General features: G+C 37.5%; 1 long non-coding RNA gene across 1 annotated transcript; it reads left to right on the forward strand.

Annotated features, from left to right (window-relative positions):
• Positions 1–859: 859 nt before the first annotated feature.
• LOC106148915 lies at positions 860–14,003 on the forward strand. The gene is made up of 3 exons (XR_001234671.1): positions 860–952; positions 11,775–11,883; positions 13,555–14,003. It is a non-coding gene; the product is annotated as an uncharacterized LOC106148915 (long non-coding RNA).
• The last annotated feature ends 645 nt before the right edge of the window (positions 14,004–14,648 follow it).

Consider the following 14,648-nt stretch of genomic DNA (forward strand, 5'->3'; position numbering starts at 1 on the left):
GACAATGCAGATCCCTTGGGCCTAATGCACTTTCCTGAGAGAGCTGCAAGCTGTCAGCCACCAGTCCTACTTGCATTTTGGAAAAAAGCACTTTGCCTCTGACAGTCTAGGTAGGGACAGGAGGAGTCTGGTTGGCCTCAAATGTCTAGTAGAAGGGTTTAAAATTCTTTTCTGTGTGCCCTTGGGTGAACCTCCTGACTCCTGTGAGTCATCATGTCTTCATTAAAAAAAAAAATAGATCAAACCAAGCTGGTCAATCCCACTTTAAAAATGGGATTGAAGACAGTGTTGTGAGCACCACCTAGGACACACTCACTTATTTGGTGTAGTTCTCTTGGTAACTCTGTGATAGATCTATTTTAGGTCAACTTTATTGATGAGAAGACAGATCCTCAGAGAGGCAAAGATATTTTGCTTGAATTTACACAGAAAAGACAAAGAAAATTTAGTCTCAGGTCTTCTAATCTTAAGCCCTTATTTTTGCTTTAGCAAAGAAACTGCATTAATAATACTAATATGGGCTGGAGATATATCTCAGTAGTAGAGTGCTTGAATAGCATGCCCAAAGGCCGGGGTTCAACCCCCAGCAGCAGCAGCAGCAGCAGCAGCAACAGCAACAACAACAATAATAACAACAACAGCATCTCTCTCTCTCTCTCTCTCTCTCTCACACACACACACACACACACACACACGCACGCACACTCACACACACGCACACACACACACACACAGAATGGTACTTATAATGACATTTATATGATTGTTATGAGGGCTGAATGGTAGTTGCAAATAATAGGTTGCTGATAAAACTGAGTTAATATAATTATTCTCCAAAATTGCTTTTTGTTTTAGTAGGAGATGATTATTGTCTAACCAATCCTGAAAAGGAAGGAAAAGTTTATGTGGTATCCAGAAAACGTTTCTACAAGGTACAGCCACGCTCTACAAGGTACAGTGCATCGTGTTGTTTCTGAGTTTCTTTCAGTGATACTTGGATGCCTCTGGTTTGCTCTTGGGAGCTTAAAAAGGTCAGCTCACGTATCTTGAGCTGCAGCTTACTCTACAAGTGTTGTGCTGTAGCGTAAGGAGATGAAACAAACTTGTCTTTCAGGATAAAAATGAGACCAGTCAGTGACAGTGATGGGAGGGAGATGGACATTTAAAGAAAATCATCATTATCAGCCTAGCTCAGAGGCTCTTGAATTATCAGGCTTACAATACAGATGTCTGGTTAGGTTTTGAACTTTATTGATTTTGACTATCAGGACCAATGTTTAAAAGATGAGGAAATAATGTGAGAACCAGTCCATGTTATCTCTACCAATTTGGAAAAGATATGATTCTATATGCGAAATTTCTTTTCCCTACTGAGTGTGAAATGATTTGTTATTTTGTGTGTCACAGTGCACACGAAGTACAAAGGATCCAAAGTTGTTTTGAGCATAAATATGGTCACAGACATATTTCAAATCATTTTGTGAAAGATTTACATGCACAAATCTTAACACAAACTCAACAACATATTCAGATTTTAATAGGGTATCTGCAGGATTGCAACTGTGAGAAAAGCCTGGGCAACTGCCCAACTTAGTGAGACCCTGTCTCAAAATAAAAAATAAAAATAAAAATAAAAATAATATGTCTAGGGATATAGTTCAGCATGAAAGTCCTAGGTTCAAACTCCATTGTGGCAAAAAAAGTTTCTATTCATTATTGTGAAAGCCCACTTTAAAAATCATTTCATAGCTACCTTGCTAGAATGTTGTAGATTCAAGTCAAATTTTTGCTTATTCCTATTTCTGGAAAATAATCTAACATGGCTCTCTAAATCATTGAGTCTGAAGTTCTGGGTTTTACCTTATTTATTTTCTTCCTTGACTTCATTTAGTAAATTCCAGATCCCCCAGTATAGAGTGCAACAGAGGGCAATGCATTCTCATGTTACTCTTTTTTTTTACTTTTATCACCACTTGACCTAGATTAAAAATTTAAGCTTTTTTGACCAGGGAAATTATCTGAAAAGGAGCAAATGTGTTTTGGCTATGGTTAAAATAAATGTGAAAGTGCTGTCTGTGTCACTGTCACAGAGATTAAATGAGCCCACAATGTTTAGTTTGTTTAATCACAGTTTCACCACTTGGCTGCCGTGGTGGTATGAAAACATGTCAACTAGGGCTGTGTTTCTTATCACTGTAAACCACAGTTGCTGTGAATGACCAACTCCCTTAGTTGTTCTTTGGATACAACTGGCTAACATTATGGACATGACCTAGCATAATACATCAAATTGTAAAACAATACAGAAATACATGTCACAGCTAAAGACAATTCTGATTGTGATTTACAGCAGAGGAGAACAATTAGAAAAGTCTTGAGCATTTTTTTGTTGTTGTTTCCCTTTTGATCTGAAAGATATCATTATGCTCTGATTCAGAATTGTGAAAAAATGAGTGCTTCATAGTATAAAATACAAACCACATGAAAACTTAGAACATTTAAAAATGCAATCACATTTTTACCTTCTAAAGCATTAGAATGAAAACATACTTAAAGTAATAATTAAGTTTAGGAATGGATATGATAGCAGAAGAATTCTTCATATGTGTACTCTAGCCAGAACTCCAAATCTAATCTGAGAAATGTAAATACAATTAATCCCTTTTATAACACAAGGTCAGAGTTTCTCAGCCTCAATACTATTGAATTGGGGATCCAGCTGTTGCTGCTGTTCTGTGTCCACTAGGATGTTTGTGATATCCTTTGTCTTTACTGATTAGACGCCCCTAGCACTACAACTTCTCTCCCAGCTCTGACAGCCCAAAATATCTACAGACATTTCCAAATATTCTTGGGTGGATGAGGGGCCAAATCATCCTTGATACAAGGATGTACAAATCCAGTACAAGCCTTCCTGGGTTTCATGGTTCATTTAAATATTAAAGTTTAAAAGCTAGCCAGGCTTGGTGGTGCATGCCTGTAATCCCAGTACTTGAAAGCCTGAGGCAGGAGGATTGTTGTGAGTTTGAGACCAGCCCGGGCTACAAAGTGAGCTCAAGGCCAACCTGAACTGCATAGTGAGACCCTGTCTCAAAAAGACAAAAAATAAATAAATAAAAAAAGTTTAAAAGCAAAACTTACCTATGGAAAATATATAGGAAACAATAGCCTTTGCTAGAAAGAGTTCCTCTAAAGTGGAATCATATTATATATCTATCTTTTTCTGGTAGACACAAGAAAAATGCCTTTTAGTGAACTTTTCAGTGTTATGATTAAGGATTATAAGATCTTTCTGTTTTCAGCTCCACAGATTTTATGGTATATTTAAAAATTATGGTTAAAGTAACCAAAGTGTAAATTGTGTAATTCTCATGTTGACCTCATCTCAAAACAGAAAGTAACATTCAGATTTATAGAGAAACAGGTTGTCAATAGCTTTGGGCTATCTTTAGGTCTGCCTACTTATATCAAAAACATTGGGGATAAAATTATGCCTTTTCTCAGCAAAGTTGCAATGTAGGATCTTTTTTTTCACATGGTCTTCTTATTTATAGTATCCAAATATAAGACTGAGAGTATTACTAATATGTTTTTGTCAACAAATCTTTATGAACATTTTTTGGTTGTTTTTATATTTCTGTAAGGTTAAATAAGAATGTTGTTTTAGTTACTTTTCTCATTGCAGAGACAGAGTACCTGGCACCCAAAGTTACAGGATGGAAGGTTTATTTGGCTCACAGTTTGTAGAAGTTTCAGTCTATAGTTGGCTGGCTTCAAGGCACGGAGGCATGGCAGAGAGGCATAGCAGAGGAGAAAAAGTTCATGGCAGCAGAAGGCAGCAAAGCACTAAAGTAGCAAGCAACAAGCAGTGACCCTATTTCTGTCTCCTATCTTATCCATGCTATCCACCCTTAAGGCAGGTAGCATTTACACCCAGGGTGGGGCAGCCTTAATCCTCTAGCAGTGCTCTATGAGTCAATGTCAGTGTCACATCCTTGATCCCAGCATCACACACCGTAGATCCAGCCATGCCTGAAAAACCCCCATCTATGAGTGCATGAGGCTTTGGGGGACATCTAGATGCAAACCACAACAAGTCTATTCACAATATAGTTTCCTTAGGACTTAACAACATTTAGCCTTATAAGTAAACTGTATGCATATGTGAGAGTACAAAGTTATTCGCTCTTGGGAGGACATTCATTTGCCTTAGCTTTTACAACCATTTACAAACAACTTTCTATACATGTACCCAGGGAAAGTGTGTAGTTCACTGAAAGGGAAGATAATTTTTTCAATATCTGTTGAGTCATCCCCAGATTTTGTGTCAAACTGCATGTTAGAAATCAGAGGATCTAAGGTTATAATCTCCAATCATTCTCCCTATCTTGACTTTGGGGGGATTCTGCTTCTCTTTGTGGCACCCTTTGGGCTCTCCAGAGCACCTGTTTACTCTTGGCCACTTGCCTGCTTAGAACTACCTGTGGTGCTGCCCCATAAAGCACATTGACACAAATGCTTCTGAAGTACATTAAAGTTGATCAGTTTGTCTCTTCCAGCCATCTCCAAATCTCCTTTAAAAGAAGTTAGAGATAATTTTTTCCCTCACTTCAGCAGCACATATACTAAAATGTAAAGGAAATATACAATTCCTTGATGAAAACCCTGCATCCCATTCTTATTCAATTTCTGTCATCTCCCAGCCACATTTATACACTGTTGTCAGTTTCTCATATGCCACTATAGAATTTAAAAAGCTTACAGATAGACAAATACTAATACCCTAATTTCTTCTCTTTTGTACATGGAAAGGGGGGTACCATATGGGAGGTATAACACATTGCTCTTTCACTGACAATTTTTTGTGGGAGATTTTCCATAATAATACACAGGGAGCTTGCTTATTCTTTCTCAGAGCCATGAATATTCTTTCACCTGCATGAACTATAGTAATTTATTTAACCATTCCCTTCTAGACAGACATTTGGCTTCTATTCTTTCACTCCTGTAAACAATCAGAAGTGAAAAAAATATGGACATTATTTTTGTATGTGAGTGCAAGAATACACACAGGATAAACTCTCAGAAGTAAAACAGAAGAGTCAAAGGTATATATGCAGTTGTAATTTTAATAGATATAGAAAAATTACCTTCCATAAAGGCAGTCTTTACAACATATGAATGTGCCTATTCCCCCAGGACCTGGGCAATATACATCATAAATAAAGAACATAAATTTAATATGATTTTAAATTTTAAAACTAGAATAGTTAAAATGGTATAGTTTTAAATCTCATTTCTCTCTCTCTCTCTCTCTTTTTTTTCTGGTACCAGGAATCAAACTCACTACCTTGCACTTGCTGGGCAGGTGCTGCTCCGCTGAGCTAAATCCCCAGCCCCCTCATTCTCTTTTTATGAATGAGATTGAGGTCTGCTGTTGAACCTTGGATGTGATGTCACACTTAGGCTGTTCAGAAGATGTGACCCTGTGTAGGATCCTCTTCCTACCAATGACCATGTCTGGGTATCAGTGCTGAATTTAATCTATGTGATTCAATTTGAGAGTGAGCCCAATATTTACCTGTCAAATAATTGAATTATTTAATCATTAATTTGTATTCTGAGAATATATGAATTATAAGATTACCAGTTTTTTAAACCAATTGTCTATATTTATGATATCAAATGGTTTTTCTTTCCTGTGTAAATTCTTTGGAATTATAAAATGATGATGATTTTCCATTCTCCTTCTGTCTTGGTTACTTTTCTCTCGTTGCTGAGACAAAATACTCGAGGCCCAGAATTAAGGAAGGAAAGGTTTATTTAGCTTACAGTTTGTGGAGTTTCAGTCCATACTCGGCTGGCTCCAAGGCAGAGTGGCCTATGGCAGAGGGCAACAGTTCATGTGGTGAAAGACAGCAAAAGCAGCAAGAGCAAAAGAGGGGGAAGCAAGCCTCTTTTCCCTCCTTATATTGTATGTAGCCTACCCACCCTGAGGGGGACGGTCCTTTACATCCACACCATCTCCAGGCCCTCCTCTTGCATACACTCAGGATGAATACAAAGTAAGGATCCTGACCCCCTGTTAAGTCACATAGTTAACTTTCTAAATTTCTCAGACTGACACAATGAACAGCATCCTAGAGCAGGAAGGGCATGTTCTTTTCACCCTAGGATATAGAACTGTTGAGTTACTTAGCTAAGCTTCAAGACTCCTCAACCTAACACAATGTATCAACCATAACACCTTTTAGTTCCATCACATGAAGGACAAAAAATAGAGGGCTTTCTTGTCAAAAGTTGTCCTCCAGATATCACTTTTCACTGCATTCCCTTCTCTTCAGGTGGACTTACTAGATGCCAACAAGTGACTGTGTACTCTTATGGTTTAGATCTAAAATGCCCCTCAAAAATCTCATGGGTGCAGAAGCTGGGCTTTTGGGAGGTGATTGGGTCATGGCGGTGCTATACTCATCAGTGAATTAATTCCTTGGCGAGTTCATTGCTGAATGTACTGTTAGATGGGGTCTGCTTGGAGATGAGTCACTGGATTTGTGCCCTGGAAGGGTGTACACTTGTCTCTACCACTTTACTTACGCTCTGTTTCTTAATTGCCATTGGTCAAGCAGCTTCCTCTGCCAGGTCCTTCTGTCATGATATTTCTGCCTTGGAGGGACTGCACCCTCTGAAATTATGAGCCAAAATAAATTTTTCTTCCTTTGAGTTGCAGGTGTCAGATCACTAGACAGTGACTAGTCACTAGAAAGTGACTACATGTACCTATTGTATTCGACATCCAACCAATATTCATTGAGAGCCTACTTTTGCTCTAGGCACCTACCATTTCTGTAACTGCTTAGTAAAGACTGATATTTGAATATTTATCAAATTTACATACACTCTATATAAGTAGGAAGGAACATGCATGTACATCTTATATTGTTCTATCCAAAAATCAAGATTGGCGATTGGGACATTCAGGCTCTGTTCTTGGATCTACCCCTTATTTTGCTGTGTTGAGAAGTTCTTTTATGTCTGTGGAACTCAGCCTCTTCATTTGTGAAAAATGTAGTGTTGAGTAGAATAGATGATATTTGCATCCCCTCAGCTTTGACATTCTAAGATTGTAATGCCCATATGGTACTTTTATAGCTTAAAAATTACCCAAGAATCTTACAAAGGTAACTGTGCTCATAATGTATTTTGGCTACCCCTGTAAATACTCATAATCATTCACTTTTCTATCTTGAAATAGTGGAACATATATTTTTGACAGGAATTTATTAGAATTTGTCATTATTTATAATTTTTTTGTCTTTTTGAAACAGGGTCTTGCTATGCAGTTCAGGCTGACTTTGAGCTCACTTTGTAGCCCAGGCTGGTCTCAAACTCACAACGATCCTCCTGCCTCAGCCTCCCAAGTGCTGGGATTACAGGCATGCACCATCATGCCTGGCTGTAATTTATAATTTTTAAATTTATCTGTACATGCATTAAAAATTTGTAGGGACATTAAATATTTAACATTTACAACACACTTTCCTTAAAGTATTTCTAAGTGAATAAAATGCCACAAAGTACAAATATCAGTGCAAAGATTTAATGATAGGATCTGAAGAAGCTAACATACCCACAGAATAAATATTAAGAATAGACATTATGATGCTGGCCTATGTTCTTTAGGACAATCTAGCTCCATGTCATAGGACTGTGACATATTACAATGGGAAATCTTTAGTCTAACTCTTCATATAGAACCAAGCTACCTGCCTATGAGCTGGAAGATCCTGAATTTATTTGAAGCATGCTATAAACAGCCCACAAATTCATTTTATCAAGTCATGTCTACTTCTACTTTCTTTGTACCCCTCTTCTGTTTTCTCCTGTCTTTACCCTGTAATATTCTTCAGGCAGTTTCACTTGATATAACAGTAGGTCAAGCAATAAACTTTTAATAAAATTTATCTTGAGGCAGAATCTCACCAAGTTGCCCAGGCTGATGAACTTGTGATTCCCTTACACCAGCCTCTTGAGTAGCTGGAATTACAGGTGCACGCCACCACATCAGGCATAAATTTATTTTAAAATGTATCCCGTCTTGATGAATTTCAATAAAATTTTAAAGAAGTTAAATAATTTCATTGGCTATCTCTAATGCAAAATATTCAGATGAATGTTATTTTACTGTTGTCATTATGGATCTATAAATAGTAGCTCTTTAGTATTCTCAAATTAGTGATATAATAGAAAAAGAATAATTTTCAAGTCTTATTTCAAATACCAATTTAATCAGTTACCACTTTAATTTACTTGTTAAATCATTTATCTGAGTCTCAGTTTATTTCTCACAGGCTTCTGATAACTTAAATTGCCATGACTGTAGGAATAATACATGAATATAGAAAACTAGTCGCACCAGACATTTAATGAACATTAATTGTCACATCAGGATAATTATTATGAGTGATCAGATAAAGTAAAATACCAATAGAAAATCCTCTTCAAGGTTTTTCATGTAAGGCAAAAATTAAGAAATTAGGTCTCTTTTTTTACTTCCTTACTATGTGAGACGTGTGTGTGTTTTATTGCCACTAAAAACATTTAGCAATACAATGAACATTCAAGTATTGGTAAACCGGAGGGATGAATCACGGTTCATATAATACGGCAGTTCATCGCTGTGTGTAGAAAGTAGCGCGTAGATTCCTAAGATGCCTACACTAGAGCTCGTAAGTAGCTATTTTTTGATTGCTATCTTCCAATTAATTACCATACACGTAGCGACGTCACCTTTTATTGAGTAATGTTGGCCCTTGTTAATATTAAGTTTGAAGATTAGGAAAATAAAGCCATTTTATTTTTACAAGAGAGGAAAGAGCAAGCAGTTCTCCCGCGGAGGTGCTGCAAGGGGACGCAGAGGGGTTTGAGACCTCGGACGGTGCTTCTGGGCAGCGGTCCGCATCCCGCGTCCTGCGGAGCTGAGCCTCTAGGGGGCGGCAGAGCACCGCGCTCGGGCCTGCTTCTCCCCAAGGATGTTGCAGGTCAGACACCGGAAACAGTACCTGTGCGTGGATCAGTCAGCATTGCAGCACCAACTAACTGAAGTTAATTCGTTATGCTCTTAGCATACATGTCCAACTCACATTGTAAGCCGTGTTTTAAAGGCAGACTCTTTGATAGAAAGACCTTGAAGAGAACAGCCCGAGAGCTCACATGGTCTTGCTTTGAATCCCAGCTCCTCTCCCTACTGTGTATCGGGGGACCAGGGCACAGGCTCTCTGAGATGGGGTTTGCAGCCTGGAGAAAATAGCGTTTGCTCACCGGTTAAGGATTACAGATGAGCTGATCTAAACCGTTTGGGACGGAGCCCGATATGTGGTGAGACCCCGTACATGGCCCACTGGCCTGATGAGGCCCTGATACAAGCTGCGTTGGTCTCTCCAAGCTCAGCTCTCTACACAAAGGAGTGTGAGAGCTCGCTGGCATCTGAAGGAGTAGCTTGACGTCCTAGTAGGCTTTTAAAAAAATTTATTTATTTGAAAGAGAATAATAAAAAAGAATAGCAAAATACCAACAACATAGACAAAAACAAAACAAAAACAATAAAAATGATACAGAGTTTCAAAACAAGATGATAGATTGTTATACTATATATTGTTATCTTCAGTGAAGTTGCTCAGATTACAAGATGTAAGAATGCAAGATTGATCAAACCATTAAAGAGAATAAAAAATAAAAACAAAAAAAACATTAGAAGCAATACAGAGTTTCACTAGACAAGACGGTAGGAATTCACCAATGGTAATATATTGCATATTTGTTGTCTTCAAATTAGTTGTTCAGATTACCAGATATAGGCATGCAAAATTGGTCAAAAAGAAAAAAATTAGGCATTACCTGCTCCTTTCAATAAACCATTAGACATCAGCAGTACAGTTATTCCACCTATCCTTCTATATATACATATACATGTATCCTTCTATATATACATATGTATATGCACATATATACATAATACATATATATATATATTCTCCTTCTTTCTTTTTCTCCTTTCTCTCATCCCAGTTATTCCTTCCTTTGTGCAATTTCTTTCTCTTTCATAATATCCATTGTATGTCTAGGGTTTTATTTACTGTTTCAGGTTCTTACGCTGAAATCAACTAATAACAAATGCGGGCAAGGCTGTGGGGGAAAAGGAACCCTTCTCCACTGCTGTTGGGAGTGTAGACTGGTACAACCACTGTGGAAATCAGTATGGAGATGCCTCACAAAACTAGGATTAGAAATTCTACTTAACCTAGTTATTCCCTTTCTGGATATTTTCCCAGAAGAACTAAAAACATCATACCACAGTGATTTATGTGCACCCATGTTTATAGCAGCATAATTTGTCATAGCTAAATCTTGGAAACAACCCAAATGCCCATCAACTGAGGAATGGATTAAAAAAGATATGGTAGTTTTATACAATGGAGTATTACTCAGCTATAAAAAAGATAAATTTGAGGCTTTTATAGGTAAATGGATGCAACTAGGGACCATACTCATAAGTGAAATAAATCAGACCCACATGTGTAAACATTGTATTGTCTCCATAGTAGGTTTTTATAGCTTGCTGTTTAAATGAAAGAATGCCCCATTTCCATTGACAGAATGTAGAAGGGCAGTGAGGGGAGGCCCTAGGTTCAGACAGGTGGAAGGTGGGACACAATCAACCACACCACTCTGACAGAGGCTCAGCAGGGGACTGTGGGCCTCTCTCAAAAGTCGGCATAAACAATTCTTCAGCAGCTGAGTCTCAGAGAGGAAAGGGAAGAGGAGGGGTGTATTTCCTGGTGGATTAAACAGAGCTTTATGCTATCAGATTCTGGCTAAAGTTAGTCCCCTGCACAAGCACTTAGCAAACAGTTGCGGAGAAGTCAGAGAAGGCAGTGTTTTGAGTCATTTTTTGAAACAGGTGGAAAGAAAATGTGTTACAGTAACTGAGAAGGCAAACCCCTTGGGAACAATATGACATGTTAAGCCAGTACCCTTGCAGCAAGGAGCTTGAGGTGGATCTTTTTAAAAATCTCACTTTCCTCTTTTCTGATATTTTGACCTAAGTTTTTCATTCTCATTGAATGTTCACCCATTCTCTGGGAAGTGTACAGAAGGAGATGTGAGAAGATGGAGTAGATCTTTAAATACTTTTCCTAGGAACTCCAGTTTTACTTGAAAATAAAGAGAAAGAAATTGTGCTTCTTTTTTTCTTCTTATTTTGTTCTTTTGCAGAAACAGCAGCAGATCTAAATGTCAATAATTAAAATAAATCCTGTTGTCTGTGCCCCAGAGAGTGAGCAAATGGGGCACCTAGTTTTCTTCTTTGCCCGGGGTCCTTGTGACAGAGCCGTAAGGGACTTCCCTGGGTCACCAGCATCTGCTGAAGGCCTCACAGATTCTGCAGCCCCTGGTAGCTGTACTCAGGGGCAAATCCTGCCCCACTCTGCCCTGGCCCCAATTCTGCCTTCCTCTGCATACCTCCTCCATGTAGACAGAGTCTGAGGTCCTGTAGGCCTGAAGTTGGCCCCTTCTCTGAGAGGAGGCGGCTCTGATTCCTGACAAGGCCAATAAAACCTTCTAGTGCACGTTGGCAAGTTATGTACAAAAGAAACAATCCCTGTGTCCTTAGGTTTTGAGGGCTCTGGAGACACTGCATTGCTGTCAAGAGATACTACTCTAAATAGTGACTTAAACTAATTCACTGAACTTACTTTGTGGCTATTCCATGCCAGGCACTGTACTGAACCCTATGAAACGTAATAGAAGACCTGACCTCTGCTCTCGGACACTGATGGAGAGAAATGGACAAAGACAAAAAGGCTGTTACACTGACTTCCTGTGGTATGTGGTTGACCTATGGTTTTTCTGCAGACACTGTCTTTGAGAGCTGTGGTAATTGGCGATGAATTAATTGTACAGGTGGTATGCTGAGATGAGCGAAGAAAACTTTACATGTTATGCTAAGATTATTTCAGTATATACACCACAGAACAACCTTCCCAGCAAAATAAGTAGGGATCTGGGCTCTGTATTCTATAATCTACTTTATTAGTGAATTATCTTTCAGGAAATGGGGTAATTTCTAATATCTATGATAACTCAGAATGAGTACTTTTCTCAGTTGCTATCTTTTAAAAAAAGTTATAGCATTTTCATTTTTGTATTCTACTAGAAGGGGGAAGAAGGGTTAGGATTAGATTTGGAGATCTTAGATTTCCTCTTATAATTACCTGTATGAATACCTGGTATTTGTGATTATCGGCAAAAACTCTGGAAGAGTTTGAATTTACAGATATACAGGTAGGTGTAGTTATTTTATATGGTGCAATTCTCAAAAGACTCCCACTTAAAATAAAAGTCAATATTGATAAGATATCTAGAAGTAAGCTTTGAAAAAGGATAATGTCATTTTTAAGTGTAAGGTAGTTGATTTTCCAGCCATTTGCTCATAGGTGATCATAATTTTAGCATACAAATTAACATTATTGCAGTGTGGTGTTCATGTCATTTTGAATGAAGTATCAAACACTGGTAAGATAAAAAGTAGTACCTGGAACATGAGGGGAAACAAAATCATTAGTTTGCCATAGGTATGTGAATAAATGGGGGCCATCTCTTTCTCCTGAAGAAACCCAGAATTTAAATGTTGGATGTTCAGAGGAATTAAATATACAGTTATGCACCATATAATGATGTTTTTGTCCATAACTAACCACCTGTACAACAGTGAGTGGTCCCATAAGATTATAATGGAGCTGAAAAATGTCAGTTGCCTAATGATAACATGTCTTTTGCCATGGGATAATGCACCACATTTATGTACACATTGGTATATATACGTACATGTATGTACGCATTTATGATGATGCTTGTGTAAGAATCCTACTGGACTGCTGGTCCTATAAAGTGTAGCAGTACAATCACATACAGCACAAAATATCTGACAACAATAGCAGCTAAGCTATTGGTTTTTGTATTTACTATTCTATACTTTTTATTGTTATTTTAGAGTAAGTATACTCTCTCTCCCTAAGTTTATTGTAAAACAGCCTTGTTACACTCTCAGCAGCAGCAGATATCTTATGTGTACGGCACCTTTTGATTGCTTCAAGAGATCACACAGAGTGAGTGACCTGGATATGTAGGGTGTGTAATTACTGTTATACTCTAGGACAGTGGTGGCAGATCTGTGGCATGCACGTTACTCTGTTTTTCTTTGAAGACAAAAAATGTTAATGTAAAGTTGTTTTTTCTAAATGAAAACCTCAGCATTCTGGTTTAATTGCAGCGTTGGCACTTTGAGATAAGTAAGTGGGTTTTGGGTTGCAGTTTGGCGTTTGTCTCTGAAAAATTCACCATCCCTGCCCTCGGATGTTTGAACAAAGAGAAAATAACCTAATGATGCGTTTCTCACAGTGCGTTCCTGTTGCTAGGAAACTCCTATCTGTGTAAAACTGCGTGTATATCCTGATATGCCAAAATTTATAACATATTTCTGTTATCTTTATTAAGGATATTTAAAATGCTAAAGTATGAGGAAACACACATTCACCTGAAGTATGAAGCAACCCTTCAGGAAAACCTTTCAGAACTTCATCTTCATCATAACTCCCAGGAAGTGTCAAGTCATTTGTCATGTATAATTAATATTTCCATTTCTTTCCTCCTTATGCATAGACATTGCAAAATAAGTCATGGAGTTTTGTAACAAATAATACTGTTTTCAACACTTTGTTTCCATGTCTTGACAGATGTGGGATTTAGTTAGTCAAGTCTGAAAATTTATACATTCTGCTTAGTTGTGTCCTCAGATGTGAGTGTATTTTAGAATAAAAACCTTCATTTTAAAATATTAAAAAAGACACACTTAGATCACAAAGTAACTATCACTTCACACTTTCATTTCAATATGATAAAATGATTTATCAGAAGTATTATGGTAATTGAGTAAAGTGCAATAGTTTTATGAAATTCAGAAAAGTTGAAAGGTCACAGGGCCTTTCAAGCATTTTGTTATTCCATCTAAATTTGTGTGGAGACTGGTCAATGGTCTCCTTCTTCTGGAAAGGTTTTAAATTAGAAGTGCATTTTAGCTTTAGCATGTTAGGCTGATGCTTAGAATACAGTTATTTCAAGTCAATTTTGGATGGTCTTCTTTAGGGGAAGAAACATTTATACAGACAATCCACAAGTAGTTGGCCTAGCATATTCATATGCATTTCAAAGTTTATGGAATTGCCATTGAGTCTATTGAAATGTGTAGAAATTCAAAACTTTTTACATAGTAATCCAATCATCTAACTGAAAACAGCTCAGCTCAGTTTTAGACTTCCTGATTCATGTTGAAATTTGATAGTGCCATTTCTTAGAGAAATAAAAATCACTCATATAAGGTAAACTCTACCTATTACTCCTTTCACCAAATAGGAGTGGGTGATAAAATATTTTATTTTAAAATGATAAGCAAAAGAACACAAACACAAATGTAGCAGAAGAATAGTTGGCAAATAGTTCCATTAATTTCTCTTTTTAGTCATGGCCCATAAAAGTCCAAAAGTAGAACAGGTTTTCCCATTGTTGACATTTTTTTTCTATCAATAATAGAA

This window comes from Chinchilla lanigera, unplaced genomic scaffold, assembly GCF_000276665.1.
Source record: "Chinchilla lanigera isolate Chin_1 unplaced genomic scaffold, ChiLan1.0 scaffold00031, whole genome shotgun sequence".
Taxonomy (NCBI): domain Eukaryota; kingdom Metazoa; phylum Chordata; class Mammalia; order Rodentia; family Chinchillidae; genus Chinchilla; species Chinchilla lanigera.